Raw genomic sequence first — 15,273 nt, 5'->3', positions numbered from 1 at the left:
AACAACTTTATTTTTTTCAGAAATGGACAAAAATACACAGATTTGTACACAGATTTGAGACGAAATCCGTCAAGATTTGGTTGTTGAAAATTGTGATACATTTCCAGAAGTGAAAATATATTAAAATTGACGGGGTACAACAATCATTAACTAGAAACATTTTTTTTTGTTATACACATTAAGGTTGTTTTGTTGCTCATGCTAAAGCCATCATAATTGATAGGGTCATAATCATAAATTAACTGTTAACAAAACTATGAATTTCTGAAATACTTAGGTTTTACGACCTCAGGAATATATTACCTTAGCTGTATTTGGCAAAACGTTTAGGAATTATTGGTCCTAAATGCTGTTCAACTTCGTACCTTATTTGGTCTTTTTTTTTTATTCGAGCGACACTGATCAGTCTCTTGTAGACGAAACGCGCGTCTGGCGCAAATACAAAACTTCAATCATGGTATCTATGATGAGTTTATTGGTGAGTATAACTTCTCAACTACTGAAACAGAAATTGGATGTATAAATATCATTAATTATCTAGTTTGAATAGCGGCAAAACAATTATTTTTAATTTTTGTAAACGAATGACCTCACTTTATAATTTATGTTGAAATGTTTTGATTATTGGGTAATTTATTTGACACACAGCTCGGCAGCGAACACCTACGTTATGGTCGTTGACAGTATAACGACGGTCTGCTTTTACAGTCAATGTAGCAGAATTCGCTGCATTAAAACATATTTCGTTTTAAAAATGGTATCTGTCACTACAGATTAACACTATAAGGGGTTTGATACTTCACCTGTGTTCCCACATGGATCAAAATTGTTTTGATGTTATCTTCAGTTACCACAATATGTGGTAGTCATTTATATGTATTTGATAGTACGGTTGCCATAATCAGAGATATGCCGGTAACCTCATATTTTCAAATATAACAGTCACGGTTACATTGCCATCGATATGTGGCAAATACATACATGTATATTGATACTACTTATATACAATATGTATCAATTTAAATAATACTACTTATATACAATATGTATCAATTTAAATAATACTACTTATATACAATATGTATGAATTTAAAATAATAATATCAATATAAACTATGAGTTGTATACCTAAAACGACAAAGTTATTTTTCATTTACCTGTAGATATTATTAAAACCGGTTTTTTTTCAAAAGTGATTATTTTCGAAGGGTTATATATTTCGCGGTGGTGTTTTGCCATGGCTTTGTTTGGACTTTTTTGTTTACTTTTTGGCTTTGTATGTGTGTCCCTAATATTTTATTAACTGTGCATTTGCATTCAGGTATCGCAGATCAAATTTACCAGTTCATAATCTTTTGACAGCTTCCGAAGTGCTATTTTTCAACCTGTTTTACCTGGACCAAATCACTACTTTCCTTTAAAATTCTGGACCCAAACTTTTTTACAGTGTAATTTCACCCCCTGCTTGCAATTTGAGGCATAAAACATGGAGAAATAAATTTGGAAGGGGTATAAAAAGTAATGCCAAGTAACCCACTGTCAACACTAGGGACTATATTTGTGAACAACGAAAATCAAGGGACGACAATGGTGGTCTCGGACCTAATAGGGTAGAAAGAGTTGACAAATCTTTAAAAAAACCTTGGTATGACCGAAGCTTGATGAATTATAACACTGCTTACAAAGTTTCATGACAATAGGATGTATATTATAGACATTAAGGTAAGTTCTATACACATCTTTGCGTGTAAAATTTTGACGTTAAAATTGAAAATTTCAACTATCAACATTTGGGGCTTTAAAAATTAAAATATTGCAAAAAAATACCTTTTAAATGCCTTAATATATAGCTTATCATGTACTAAAAGCAATAGAGTACTCATTTGATTTATCAGACTTGGCATAATTATTCAAAAGTCAAATTTATATGAGCCTGCGCCTAAAAATTGAGGTTTTACAATGAAGGGGGGCCTTACAGGAAGATGTAATATTTTCCAGCAATTTTAAATTTGTGAAGCATTTTTTTAGTATACATGTACAGTCTCTTATTAAAACCATATAAATGCATAGTGATTTTATTGTTGTTACGATGACTGATATCGGAGGAATGCGTTTTATTATATATTAATCAAAAACTATATTTACCTGTATTATAGCATGTATGGGACAAATGAAATGTTTTTTTTTTGGCGAAAACGAAATATAGTGTTTCTGGCGCAAATGAAATGCCAATTGGCGCAAAATCATAGGACCAAGTGATATACGTGTCACAACAGTCAGCAAGAAATAATAATAAGCAATTAACAATCTTCTTGTATTTTTTTGATTATACATTATCTGACAAATTTCTTTTATACTTCCAACTAATCTTTTGTTTTAACGATGACAAATTCTAATCTCCAATTTTGGGTATTCAATTCTTTTTTTTTTTCAGCTTGTTTTAAGCATTTAAGCAAGATATTAAAGATCCATATTTTTTTAATTTAGATAAAGCACATTTATATATGATATATATTATAGAATTCGTCTAAACAACAGCCCAACAACGTTATATATATAGATCTGTAAATTTGCGGAAGCCTTGCACTATGCCCGGGATTCAAACTCATGCTATTGAGATATCGTGGCACCAAATCGCCTTGCACTATGCCCGACGCGCTAGACCATTCAACAACCTAGGCTCTATAAAGTTTTCGGTGGCCGTGTGTTACCTTTCCTTGACAGTTTTTATCTAGCGTCGTAACACAGTACATGATGTATTAGGCATGAAGATAGAATTGTTACAGATCAGCTGAATTATCTTTTGTAAAGGATCCTACAAATTAATGTAAGATGCAGTCACAGAAATAATTATATTATAAGTACGTCTGAACCAGTGACGACTCGACAACAATTTTGTTTTCCATCGGATCACCAGCAGTGATGTTGATACAAGGCTGAAAATACATTATGTGTATTATATAATTCGTCTAAACAACAGCCCAACAATGTTAAGTCTGTACATTTGCGGAAGTATATATATAATGCATATTCCAAGTGTATAATGCATAAAAACATGACAAACAATGTAAATACAGCATAAACCATTTAAAAGTCAATACAACCATCTGCATGCATATATCTAAATACTTTATAGAGGAAATTTATTTTCGAAACAAAAACATTGGCGACGCGTCTACACAAAGTATGGACGATGTTGTTCTATGACCGTTACATCTTGATGATGAACGATTGGAGTAAATTCATAAAACACGTTCAAAGCGAGCAAGTTGTTATTGTTTGCATTTGTGGTTGTATAGACCATTGGAAGTATGTTCCTATTACAAAAAGTATTGAAGACTTGATCACTTTGATAGGCCACTTGTCTTAATATCACATGTTAAGATAGTCGGTAAGATCAATTCGTTACAGAGTGTGCTGTTGACCTAATATATATGGGTTCAGTAAATTCCAAAGAGGGATTCGAGCTTCACTGTCACCCAATATGCAATTTACCGAGCTTCGTTTTCACCCCATATGGAATTTACTGACTCCATATATATCGTATTAGGTCACTACCACACTATGTAACTAAATAATATCAGACATCGACCAGAGATGCTCTATAAAATTGCGTACGGAAGTTCGTGTTTCATTAATGGCAGTTCAGTTAACCTAAAAAATCGGAAGATATTGGTAAAGTAAAAATTGCGGAAGGCATCATAATATACATGCTGTTTGATTTCCTGGTCCGAAATAAATATTAAAAGGAGTCCACAAGGAAAAACTTTAAATTCGAAAAAAGATTCGCTATGTGGCAGATTTTAAAACCATTTATCGGTAATTTGTACATTTTTCCTTTGATGTGTTCTCGCTGATAATGTCAGTATTAGTGGACTGGTCGTGATATAAAAATTATTGGGTTAGTACGCAAATGACATGCGCGAATGCAACGCGTAAGGATCTACTTCCCCTTTCATTCACAAAATTGCACGTGATTTTTTTCCGCAGAAACGCACGAGATTTTTGACGAATAAAACACCAGAAACTTTCACAAAGTCCATTTAGCCTATTTTGAACGATTGTTGTGAAAATGTGAACAGAAAATGCATGAAACCCGATAGATTTTTTAAAGAAAAATGCGTTATATGAAGAACAACTACATGTAACATATCGTCCATGCTGAGTTTTTATTCATTATTACAATACCAATAACAATACATAGCCTTGTGCTGTTCCAAGTAGTTTTCTTTTTCTGTTTCTTGAGAAGTATTTGTTTTACCTGTTCAGTCACTATAAAGTGTCACAATTCATATTTAAACGCAACACATAAATAGTGACCAAAAAGGTACCGCTATCACATGAGAGAAGCTAGAAAGAAAGAAAATTTGAAATTTACGCAATTTTGACATTTTTGTGGGACCATCATATACATTTTTACAAGATGTGGTTTCATTGCCAATATGACTGATATTCATAGAACAAGGAACAACAAATTAAAGTGAACCGTGATAATTATAAGCGAATCTATGAGGGTTTGGATGGGGTTAAATAATTAAAGAATAATGCCCTTAAAAATGAAGAATTTAGAGAAATGCGTGGTCTAATTTTTGGAAGATTAGAGAAAAAAGGGGTGAAAATTAACTGTTTACAGAATACCAGACCCCCCATTCCAGACCCTCATCTATGGATAAATTTTAAAAAGGGGGATAACTGGTGGCACCAAACTATCAAAGTTTGCTTTGACCAGAATTGTAGCCTTTATAAGGGGTGACTGTGACCCGGGTCGCCTACCCCTGAATTCGCTTCTAAATATCAAAGGTATCCGCAGGGGCTTTAAACTCCAAGTTTCATATTTCTGGTCCGTGTTGAAAATAAGTTAACATGTCTTTGAAAAAGCAAGAATTATAAGCTAAACGTTTAGTGACGTCTATTAAAATTTTGTGAAAAATAAAGAAATTTGACCTACTGGTATGCTACCATTATATTTGTCATTGATATAGTGTCATGTCCAAAGCAGAATATTAATGAAACGCATGCAATAATTACTTTTTTCACTACTTTGTGCAAGAGAACGCCATGTTTACTGCACTGTGACAAAATTTCGAATGACATAATGCAGCCTGTGACGTCAAGTGTGATTCGCCGTGATTCGACGCGAAAAAGAAGTTCCTTTGTTATTTTCTCTATTATTGTAGTGATTTTTTTTTGTTAAATTACCGATAAACAGAATAAAGGACTTTTTCTTTTTGAAACTGACTTTATCACAGAAAATATCAGGCTCGCACTTCGGGCTCACCTGATATTTTACTGTGATAAAGTCAGTATCAAAAACAAAAAGTCCTTTATTCTATATATATTTAAAGTTATGATAACTAGTTTGTATGCATTATTTCTAGCATTTTAACTGTTGCTTACCTCATGCTTTCATTATTTGTTCAGGTTCAGAAAAACACCATCTACCGTTTTAATGGGTTATATGACATTGTTAATTATAAATGTTAAAAGCAAACGAGGGCCAAGCTAACTTCGGGCTCACCTGATATTTTACTGTGATAAAGTCAGTATCAAAAACAAAAAGTCCTTTATTCTATATATATTCAAAGTTATGATAACTAGTTTGTATGCATTATTTCTAGCATTTTAACTGTTGCTTACCTCATGCTTTCATTATTTGTTCAGGTTCAGAAAAACATCATCTACCGTTTTAATGGGTTATATGACACTGTTAATTATAAATGTTAAAAGCAAATGAGGGCCAAGCTAACTAGTGTCTGTAATGTGCAAAAGTGCACTTTCTGTTTAACAAATCAAAGAATGAGATGTTATATATACGTGTATTTCAACACCATATAATTGCTAGACACATATAATTGGGTGGTATTGGATCACGGAAACGTCGTTACAATTTTGAAATAAAACTGGAGGTGATATGATTTGTTTGCATTGCATAATTGAAGATCTTGCATCAAAGTAAGCATGACTTAAACGATTGAAAATTTAAATGAAACTCGAATATCATTTAGTTTGTCATCCATCACTTCAATTGGATTTCAAACAAGTGTAAACATTTCAAATTGTTGACGTTATACGTTCCTATCTAATTAATTCGAATGAACGATGGCTAGACTGCAGGTCCTTTCAACGTGACATATTAATTGTTTTCGTTTAATTTAAATGTTGGAGTCCTAAGGACGTAATGATAAAAAATAAACAAAGATAAAGCCATAACTAACAACGGACGTATCTAAGTTGTAATGTTTAATGGAGTTTACATGTATATTACGAGAATAACGATATGTCGTTGTAAAACACATTATGATAGATTCCTTAACTGGACTTAACCTGGCAGCCTCTTTTAGCAGCCAATCAAGTAAGCAGCCACTTTTTAGCTCACCTGGCCCGCAGGGCCAAGTGAGCTTTTCTCATCACTTGGCGTCCGTCGTCCGTCGTCGTCCGTCGTCGTCCGTCGTCGTCCGTCGTCGTCGTCGTCGTCCGTCGTCGTTAACTTTTACAAAAATCTTCTCCTCTGAAACTACTGGGCCAAATCAAACCAAACTTGGCCACAATCATCATTGGGGTATCTAGTTTAAAAAATGTGTGGCGTGACCCGGTCAACCAACCAAGATGGCCGCCACGGCTAAAAATAGAACATAGGGGTAAAATGCAGTTTTTGGCTTATAACTCAAAAACCAAAACATTTAGAGCAAATCTGACAGGGATAAAAATGTTTATCTGGTCAAGATCTATCTGCCCTGAAATTTTCAGATGAATCGGTCAATCGGTTGTTGGGTTGCTGCCCCTGAATTGGTAATTTTGAAGAAATTTTGCTGTTTTTGGTTATTATCTTGAATATTATTATAGTTAGAGATAAACTGTAAACAGCAATAATGTTCAGCAAAGTAAGATCTACAAATAAGGCAACATGACCAAAATGGTCAGTTGACCCGTTTAGGAGTTATTGCCCTTTATAGTCAATTTTTAACCATTTTTCGTTAATTAAAGTAATCTTTTACAAAAATCTTCTCCTCTGAAACTACTTGGCCAAATTAATCCAAACTTGGCCACAATCATCTTTGGGGTATCTAGTTTAAAAAATGTGTGGCGTGACCTGGTCAACCAACCAAGATGGCCGCCACGGCTAAAAATAAAACAAAGGGGTAAAATGCAGTTTTTGGCTTATAACTCAAAAACCAAAGCATTTTGAGGAAATCTGACATGGGATAAAAATGTTTATCAGGTCAAGATCTATCTGCCCTGAAATTTTCAGATGAATCGGTCAATCGGTTGTTGGGTTGCTGCCCCTGAATTGGTAATTTTGAGGAAATTTTGCTGTTTTTGGTTATTATCTTGAATATTATTATAGATAGAGATAAACTGTAAACAGCAATAATGTTCAGCAAAGTAAGATCTACAAATAAGTCAACATGACCAAAATGGTCAGTTGACCCGTTTAGGAGTTATTGCCCTTTATAGTCAATTTTTAACCATTTTTCATAAATTAAAGTAATCTTTTACAAAAATCTTCTCCTCTGAAACTACTTGGCCAAATTAATCCAAACTTGGCCACAATCATCTTTGGGGTATCTAGTTTAAAAAATGTGTGGCGTGACCTGGTCAACCAACCAAGATGGCTGCCACCGCTAAAAATAGAACATAAGGGTAAAATGCAGTTTTTGGCTTATAACTCAAAAACCAAAGCATTTTGAGGAAATCTGACATGGGATAAAAATGTTTATCAGGTCAAGAACTACCTGCCCTGACATTTTTAGATGAATCGGTCAATCGGTTGTTGGGTTGCTGCCCTTGAATTGGTAATTTTGAAGAAATTTTGCTGTTTTTGGTTATTATCTTGAATATTATTATAGTTAGAGATAAACTGTAAACAGCAATAATGTTCAGCAAAGTAAGATCTACAAATAAGTCAACATGACCTAAATGGTCAATTGACCCCTTAAGGAGTTATTGCCCTTTATAGTCAATTTTTAACAATTTTCATTAATTTGGTAAATTTATGTAAATTTTTACCAAATATAGTTCTCTGTTACTAATGGGCAAAGTTCATGATAGATATAATTGTAAGAAGCAAAATCGTTCAGTGAAGTAAGAACTTCAAACACATCACCATCACCAAAATACAATTTTGTCATGAATCCATTTGTGTCCTTTGTTTAATATGCACATAGACCAAGGTGAGCGACACAGGCTCTTTAGAGCCTCTAGTTTTTCTAGCAGGCAATTTTAATGATATGCCAACAAAAATATAAAAACAAATATATCAAACTCAAATGTTCCAAAAATCTCAAAATCTTACTTTAATATACATGTAATAGCACGTCCTTTGACAGCAGAATTCGACATTTTTACGGCTTGTCGTGATCCTCAAAAGTCGTTTTATATACAAATGATGCTAGCAACCATTTAATTTTTTGAGTACACTCTTTGTTAATTAAAACATGGTACAATTTAAAATCGTTTTTGTCTATTCTTTTTCTCGTTGTGAGCTAAACAAACAATTTACATGTAGTAATAAACTACCATTCTTAATAATATTGGTTTTAAGTAAGATGTGTGGAATCGTGTCATATTTCCAGCAACTGAATAACAAATTTGCAATGTACGACCAAAAGTTACATACATACTTTTCATACACTAGGCTTCCTTAAATATCAAATTTGTCAGTCGAATTTTGTATCAATGTCTATTCCTGTACATATGAAATGAAAAAGAATCGATATACATGTAATATTAATCTCTCTGCAACAGGCGCAAAGGGAAGCTGTGTAGCTGTGGTCTACTTGAGAAAACACACAGAGTGTTCTACGGCTTAGTTTGATTGAGTAGGACAGTCTTATTACCTTACAGTCTACCTTACGGAAAAGTTAATAAAAAATGTTTTACGGCAAAACTTGTGTCTCCACTAGGTGCAAAGGGAAGCTGGGTAGCTGAGGTGTACTGGAGAAGAAACTCGACGTGTTCTTCGGCACAGTTTGTTTTCAACGTAGGTCCAAATTTAGGGTCAGACACCCAACCCCGCTAACTTACAGAAAAATTAATAAAAAAATATTGTATGGCAATACTTCTGTCCGCACTAGGTGCAAAGAAAGGCCGGGTAGCTGTGGTTTACTTGAGACAAAACACAGGGTGTTCTTCGGGTTAGTTTTTGTTTGAAAGAAAGTGCAAAATTGGTGTCGGACACCCTACCCCATCACCTTACAGAAAAATAAATAAAAAAATATTGATGTCAAATACTTGTCCGCAATAACACAAAGGGAAGCTGTGTAGCTGTGGTCTACTTGAATAAAAAAACAGTGTGTTCCACGGCTTAGTTTATTGTTTTTTAAGTAGGTTCAAAGATTGAGTCGGACAATCTTATTACCTTACAGTCTACCTTACACTTACAGAAAAGTTAATACAAAATTGTGTCTGCACTAGTTGCAAAGGGAAGCTGGGTAGCTGATGTGTACTGGAGAAGAAACCCAAGATGTTCTTCGGCACAGTTTTTTAACGTAGGTCCAAATTCAGGGTCAAACATCCAACCCCGTTACCTTACAGAAAAGTTAATAAAAGATATTGTACGGCAATACTTTTGTCCGCACTAGGTGCAAAGGAAGGTCGGGTAGCTGTGCTTTACTTGAGAAAAAACACAGGGTGTTCTTCGGCTTAGTTTATTTTTTTGAAGGAAAGTGCAAAATTGGTGTCGGACACCCTACCCCATGTTCTACGGCAATACTTGTGTCTGCACTAGGTGCAAAGGGAAGCTGTGTAGCTGTATTCTACTTCAGAAAAAACACAGTGTGTTATACGGCTTAGTTTATTGTTTTTTAAGTATGTTCAAAGATTGAGTCCGACAGTCTTATCCCCTTACAGTCTACCTTACAGAAAATTTAATTAAAAATGTTCTACGGCAATACTTGTGTCTGCACTAGGTGCAAAATAAAGCTTGGTAGCTGAGGTGTACTAGAGAAGAAACCCAATGTTTTCTTCGGCACAGTTTGTTTTTAACGTAGGTCCAAATTTAGGGTCAGACACACAACCCCGCTACCTTACAGAGAATTTAATAAAAAATATTGTACGGCAATACTTCTGTCCGCACTAGGCGCAAAGGGAAAGTCGGTAAGCTGTGGTCTCCTTGAAAAAAAAACACAGATTGTTCTTCGGCTTAGTTTTACTTTTTTTGAAAGAAAGTGCAAAGTTGGTGTTCGACACCCTATCCCACTACCTTACAGAAAAATTAATAAAAAATATTGACGTCAAATCATTTTCCGCAATAGGCGCAAAGAGAAGCTGTGTACATGTGGTCTACTTGAGAAAACACACAGTGTGTTCTACGGCTTAGTTTATTGTTTTTTTAAGTAGGTTCAAAGATTGAGTCGGACAGTCTTATTACCTTAAAGTCTACCTTACACTTACAGAAAAGTTAATAAAAAATGTTCTACGGCAATACTTGTGTCTGCACTAGGTGCAAAAGGAAGCTGGGTAGCTGAGGTGTCCTTGAGAAGAAACCTAAGGTGTTCTTCAGCACAGTTTTTTTTAACGTAGGTCAAAGTTAAGGGTCAGACACCAAACCCCGCTACCTTACAGAAAAGGTAATAAAAAATATTGTACGGCATTACTTTTGTCCGCACTAGGTGCAAAGGAAGGTCGGGTAGCTGTGCTTTACTTGAGAAAAAACACAGGGTGTTCTTCGGCTTAGTTTAATTTTTCGAAAGAAAATGCAAAATTGATGTCGGACACCCTACCCCATCACCATACAGAAAAATTAATAAAAAAAATATTGGCGTCAAATAATTGTCTGCAATAGGCACAAAGGGAAGCTGTGTAGCTGTGGTTTACTTGAGAGAAAAAAACACAGTGTGTTTTACGGCTTACCAAGCTGAGGTGTACTGAAGAAGAAACCCAACGTGTTATTCGGCACAGTTTTTCTTAAAGTAGGTCCAAATTTAGGGTCAAACACCCAACCCCGCTACCTTACAGAACAGTTAATATGAAAAAATATTGTACGGCAATACTTCTGTCTGCACTAGATGCAAAGAAAGACCGGGTTGCTATGGAATACTTGAGAAAAAACACAGGGTGTTCTTCGGCTGAGTTTATTTTTTTGAAAGAAAGTGCAAAATTGTTGTCGGACACCCTATCCCACTACTTTACAGAAAACAAATAATAAAAAATGTTCTATGTCAAATTATTCTCCACAATAGGCGCTAAGGGAAGCTGGGTAGATGTGGTTATTGAGAAAAAACACAGCTTGTACTTCGGCTTAGTTTATTATTTTTCATGTAGGCTCAAGGATTGAGTCGGACAGTCTTCTCACCTTAAAGTTTTCCATGCAGAAAAGTTTATAAAAATGCTCTACGGCAAAACTTTTGTCTGCACTAGGTGCAAAGGGAAGCTGGATAGCTGGGGTATACTGGAGAAGAAACCCAAGGTGTTCTTCCTCACAGTTATTTTGGAACGTAGGTCAAAATTTAGGAACAGACACCCAACCCCGCTTCTTATAGAAAAGTTAATAAAACATATTGTACGTCAATACTTTTGTCCGCACTTCTTGCAAAGGAAGGTCAGGTAGCTGTGGTTTACTTGAGTAAAAACACAGGGTGTTCTTCGGCTTAGTTTATTTCTTTCAAAGAAAGTGCAAAATTGATGTCCGACACCCTAACCATCACCTTACAGAAAAATTAATAAAAAAAATATTCACGTCAAATAATTGTCCGCAATAGGCACAAAGGAAAGCTGTGTAGCTGTGGTCTACTTGAAAAAAAAACACAGTGTGTTCTTCGGCTTCATTTATTGTTTTTCATGTAGGTTCAAGGATTGAGTCGGACAGTCTTCTCACCTTAAAGTCTTTCATGCAGAAAAGTAAATACAAAATGTTCTACGGCAAAACTTTTGTCTGCACTAGGTGTAAAGGGAAGCAGGGTAGCTGGGATATACTGGAGAAGAAACCCAAGGTTTTCTGCCGCACCGTTTTTTTGGAACGTAGGTTTAAATGTAGGGTCAGACACCCAACCCCGCCACCTTACAGAGAAGTTAATAAAAAATATTGTACTGCAATACTTTTGTCTGCAACAGGTCCAAAGAAAGGCCAGGTTCCTATGGTTTACTTTAGAAAAAACACAGGGTGTTCTTCGGCTTAGTTTTTTCTTTTTAAAAGAAAGTGCAAAGTTGGGGCCGGCCACCCTACCCCACTACTTTACAGAAAAAAGATAATAAAAAATGTTCTACGGCAATACTGTTGTCTGCACTAGGTGCAAAAGGAAGCTTGGTAGCTGAGGTGTACTGGAGAAGAAACCCAAGGTTTTTTTCGGCACAGTTTGTTTTTAACGTAGGTCCAAATTTAGGGTCAGACACCCAACCCCGCTACCTTACAGAGAAATTAATAAAAAATATTGTACGGCAATACTTCTGTCCGCACTAGGCGCAAAGGGAAAGTCGGTAAGCTGTGGTCTCCTTGAAAAAAAAACACAGATTGATCTTCGGCTTTGTTTATTATTTTGAAAAGAAAGTGCCAAGTTGGGGCCGCACACCCTACCCCACTACTTTACAGGAAAAAAAAATAAAAAATGTTCTTTGCCAAATCATTGTCCACAATAGGCGCAAAGGGGATCTGGGTAGCTGTGGTCTACTTGAGAAAAAACACAGCTTGTACTTCGGCTTAGTTTATTGTTTTTCATGTAGGCTCAAGGATTGAGTCAGACAGTCTTCTCCCCTTAAAGTCTTCCATGCAGAAAAGTAAATACAAAATGTTCTACGGCAAAACTTTTGTCTGCACTAGGTGCAAAGGGAAGCTGGGTAGCTGGGATATACTGGAGAAGAAACCCAAGGTTTTCTGCCGCACAGTTTTTTTGGAACGTAGGTTTAAATTTAGGGTCAGACACCCAACCCCGCCACCTTACAGAGAAGTTAATAACAAATATTGTACGGCAATACTTTTGTCTGCAACAGGTCCAAAGAAAGGCCAGGTTGCTATGGTTTACTTTAGAAAAAACACAGGGTGTTCTTCGGCTTAGTTTATTCTTTTTAAAAGAAAGTGCAAAGTTGGGGCCGGCCACCCTACCCCACTACTTTACAGAAAAAAGATAATAAAAACTGTTCTACGGCAATACTGTTGTCTCCACTAGGTGCAAAAGGAAGCTTGGTAGCTGAGGTGTACTGGAGAAGAAACCCAAGGTTTTCCTCGGCACAGTTTGTTTTAACGTAGGTCCAAATTTAGGGTCAGACACCCAACCCCGCTACCTTACAGAGAAGTTAATAAAAAATATTGTACGGCAATACTTCTGTCCGCACTAGGCGCAAAGGGAAAGTCGGTAAGCTGTGGTCTCCTTGAAAAAAAAACCACAGATTGATCTTCGGCTTTGTTTATTCTTTTGAAAAGAAAGTGCCAAGTTGGGGCCGCACACCCTACCCCACTACTTTACAGAAAAAAAAAATAAAAAATGTTCTTTGCCAAATCATTGTCCACGATAGGCGCAAAGGGGATCTGGGTAGCTGTGGTCTACTTGAGAAAAAACACAGCTTGTACTTCGGCTTAGTTTATTGTTTTTCATGTAGGCTCAAGGATTGAGTCAGACAGTCTTCTCCCCTTAAAGTCTTCCATGCAGAAAAGTTAATAAAAAATGTTCTACGGCAACACTTTTGTCTGCACTAGGTGCAAAGGGAAGCTGGATAGCTGCGGTATACTGGAGAAGAACCCCAAGGTGTTCTTCCGCACAGTTTTTTTGGAACGTAGGTCCAAATTAAGGAACAGACACCCAACCCCGCTACCTTACAGAAAAGTTAATAAAAATATTGTACGGCAATACTTTTGTCCGCACTAGCAGCAAAGGAAGGTCGGGTAGCTGTGCTTTATTTGAAAAAAAAACACAGGGTGTTCTTCGACTTAGTTTATTTTTTTGAAAGAAAGTGCAAAATTGTTGTCGGACACCCTATCCCACTACTTTACAGAAAACAAATAATAAAAAATGTTCTATGTAAAATCATTGTCCACAATAGGTGGAAAGGGGAGCTGGGTAGCTGTGGTCTACTTGAGAAAAAACACAGTGTTTTCTTCGGCTTAGTTTATTGTTTTTCATGAATGTTCAAGGATTGAGTCTGACAGTCTTCTCACCTTAAAGTCTTCCATGCAGAAAAGTTAATAAAAAATGTTCTACGGCAAAACTTTTGTCTGCACTAGTTGCAAAGGGAAGCTGGGTAGCTGGGGTATATTGGAGAAGAAACCCAATGTGTTCTTCCGCACAGTTTGTGTGGAACGTAGGTCCAAATTTAGGAACAGACACCCAACCCCGCTACCTTACAGAAAAGTTAATAAAAATATTGTACGGCAATACTTTTGTCCGCACTAGGTGCAAAGGGAAGCTGGGTAGATGGGGTATACTGGAGAAGAAACCCAAGTTGTTCTTCCGCACAGTTTTTTTGGAACGTAGGTCCAAATTAACGAACAGACACCCAACCTCGCTACCTTACAGAAAAATTAATAAAAAATATTGTACGGCAATACTTTTGTCTGCACTAGGTGCCAAGGAAGGTCGGGTAGCTGTGCTTTACTTGAGAAAAAACACAAGGTGTTCTTCGGCTTAGTTTATTTTTTTGAAAGAAAGTGCAAAATTGGTGTCGGACACCCTACCTCATCACCTCACAGAAAAATTAATAAAAAAATTATTGACGTCAAATAATTGTCCGCAATAGGCACAAAGGGAAGCTGTGTAGCTGTGGTCTACTTGAGAAAAAACACAATGTGTTCTACGGCTTAGTTTATTGTTTTTTAAGTAGATTCAAAGATTGAGTCCGTCAGTCTTATTACCTTACAGTGTACCTTACATTTACAAAAAAGTTAATAAAAAATGTTCTATTGCAATACTTGTGTCTGCATTAGGTGCAAAGAGAAGCTGGGTAGCTGAGGTGTACAGGAGAAGAAACCCAAGGTGTTCTTCGGCACAGTTTTTTTTTAACGTCGGTCCAAATTTAGGGTCAGACACCCAACCTCGTTACCTTACAGAAAAGTTAATAAAAAGTAATGTACGGCAATACTTCTGTCCCCACTAGTTCCAAAGAAAGGCCGGGTTGCTATGGTTCACCTGAGAAAAAAACACAGGGTGTTCCTCGGCTTAGTTTAGTCTTTTTAAAAGAAAGTTTAAAGTTGGGGCCGGCCACCCTACCCCACTACTTTACAGAAAAAAGATAATAAAATGTTCTATGTCAAATCATTGTCCAAAAATAAGCGCAAAGGGGAGCTTGATAGCTGTGGTCTACTTGAGAAAAAACACATCTTGTACTTCGGCTTAGTTTATTGTTTTT

The 15,273-nt window shown here is 36.0% G+C and overlaps 1 long non-coding RNA gene across 2 annotated transcripts in view; it reads right to left on the bottom strand.

Moving 5' to 3' along the window:
* Nucleotides 1–2,214: 2,214 nt before the first annotated feature.
* LOC143072466 (uncharacterized) overlaps nucleotides 2,215–15,273 on the bottom strand; it is a 46,827-nt gene continuing 33,768 nt past the window's right edge. Inside the window, exon 6 of one of the 2 annotated variants that reach the window (XR_012977216.1) lies at nucleotides 2,215–2,936. This is a non-coding gene — a long non-coding RNA (uncharacterized LOC143072466). The remainder of the gene's footprint in view (nucleotides 2,937–15,273) is intronic. The other variant, XR_012977208.1, reaches the window with a different exon arrangement.

This window comes from Mytilus galloprovincialis, chromosome 1 (assembly GCF_965363235.1).
Source record: "Mytilus galloprovincialis chromosome 1, xbMytGall1.hap1.1, whole genome shotgun sequence".
Lineage (NCBI taxonomy): Eukaryota > Metazoa > Mollusca > Bivalvia > Mytilida > Mytilidae > Mytilus > Mytilus galloprovincialis.
This window is presented reverse-complemented; position numbering and strand designations above follow the sequence as displayed.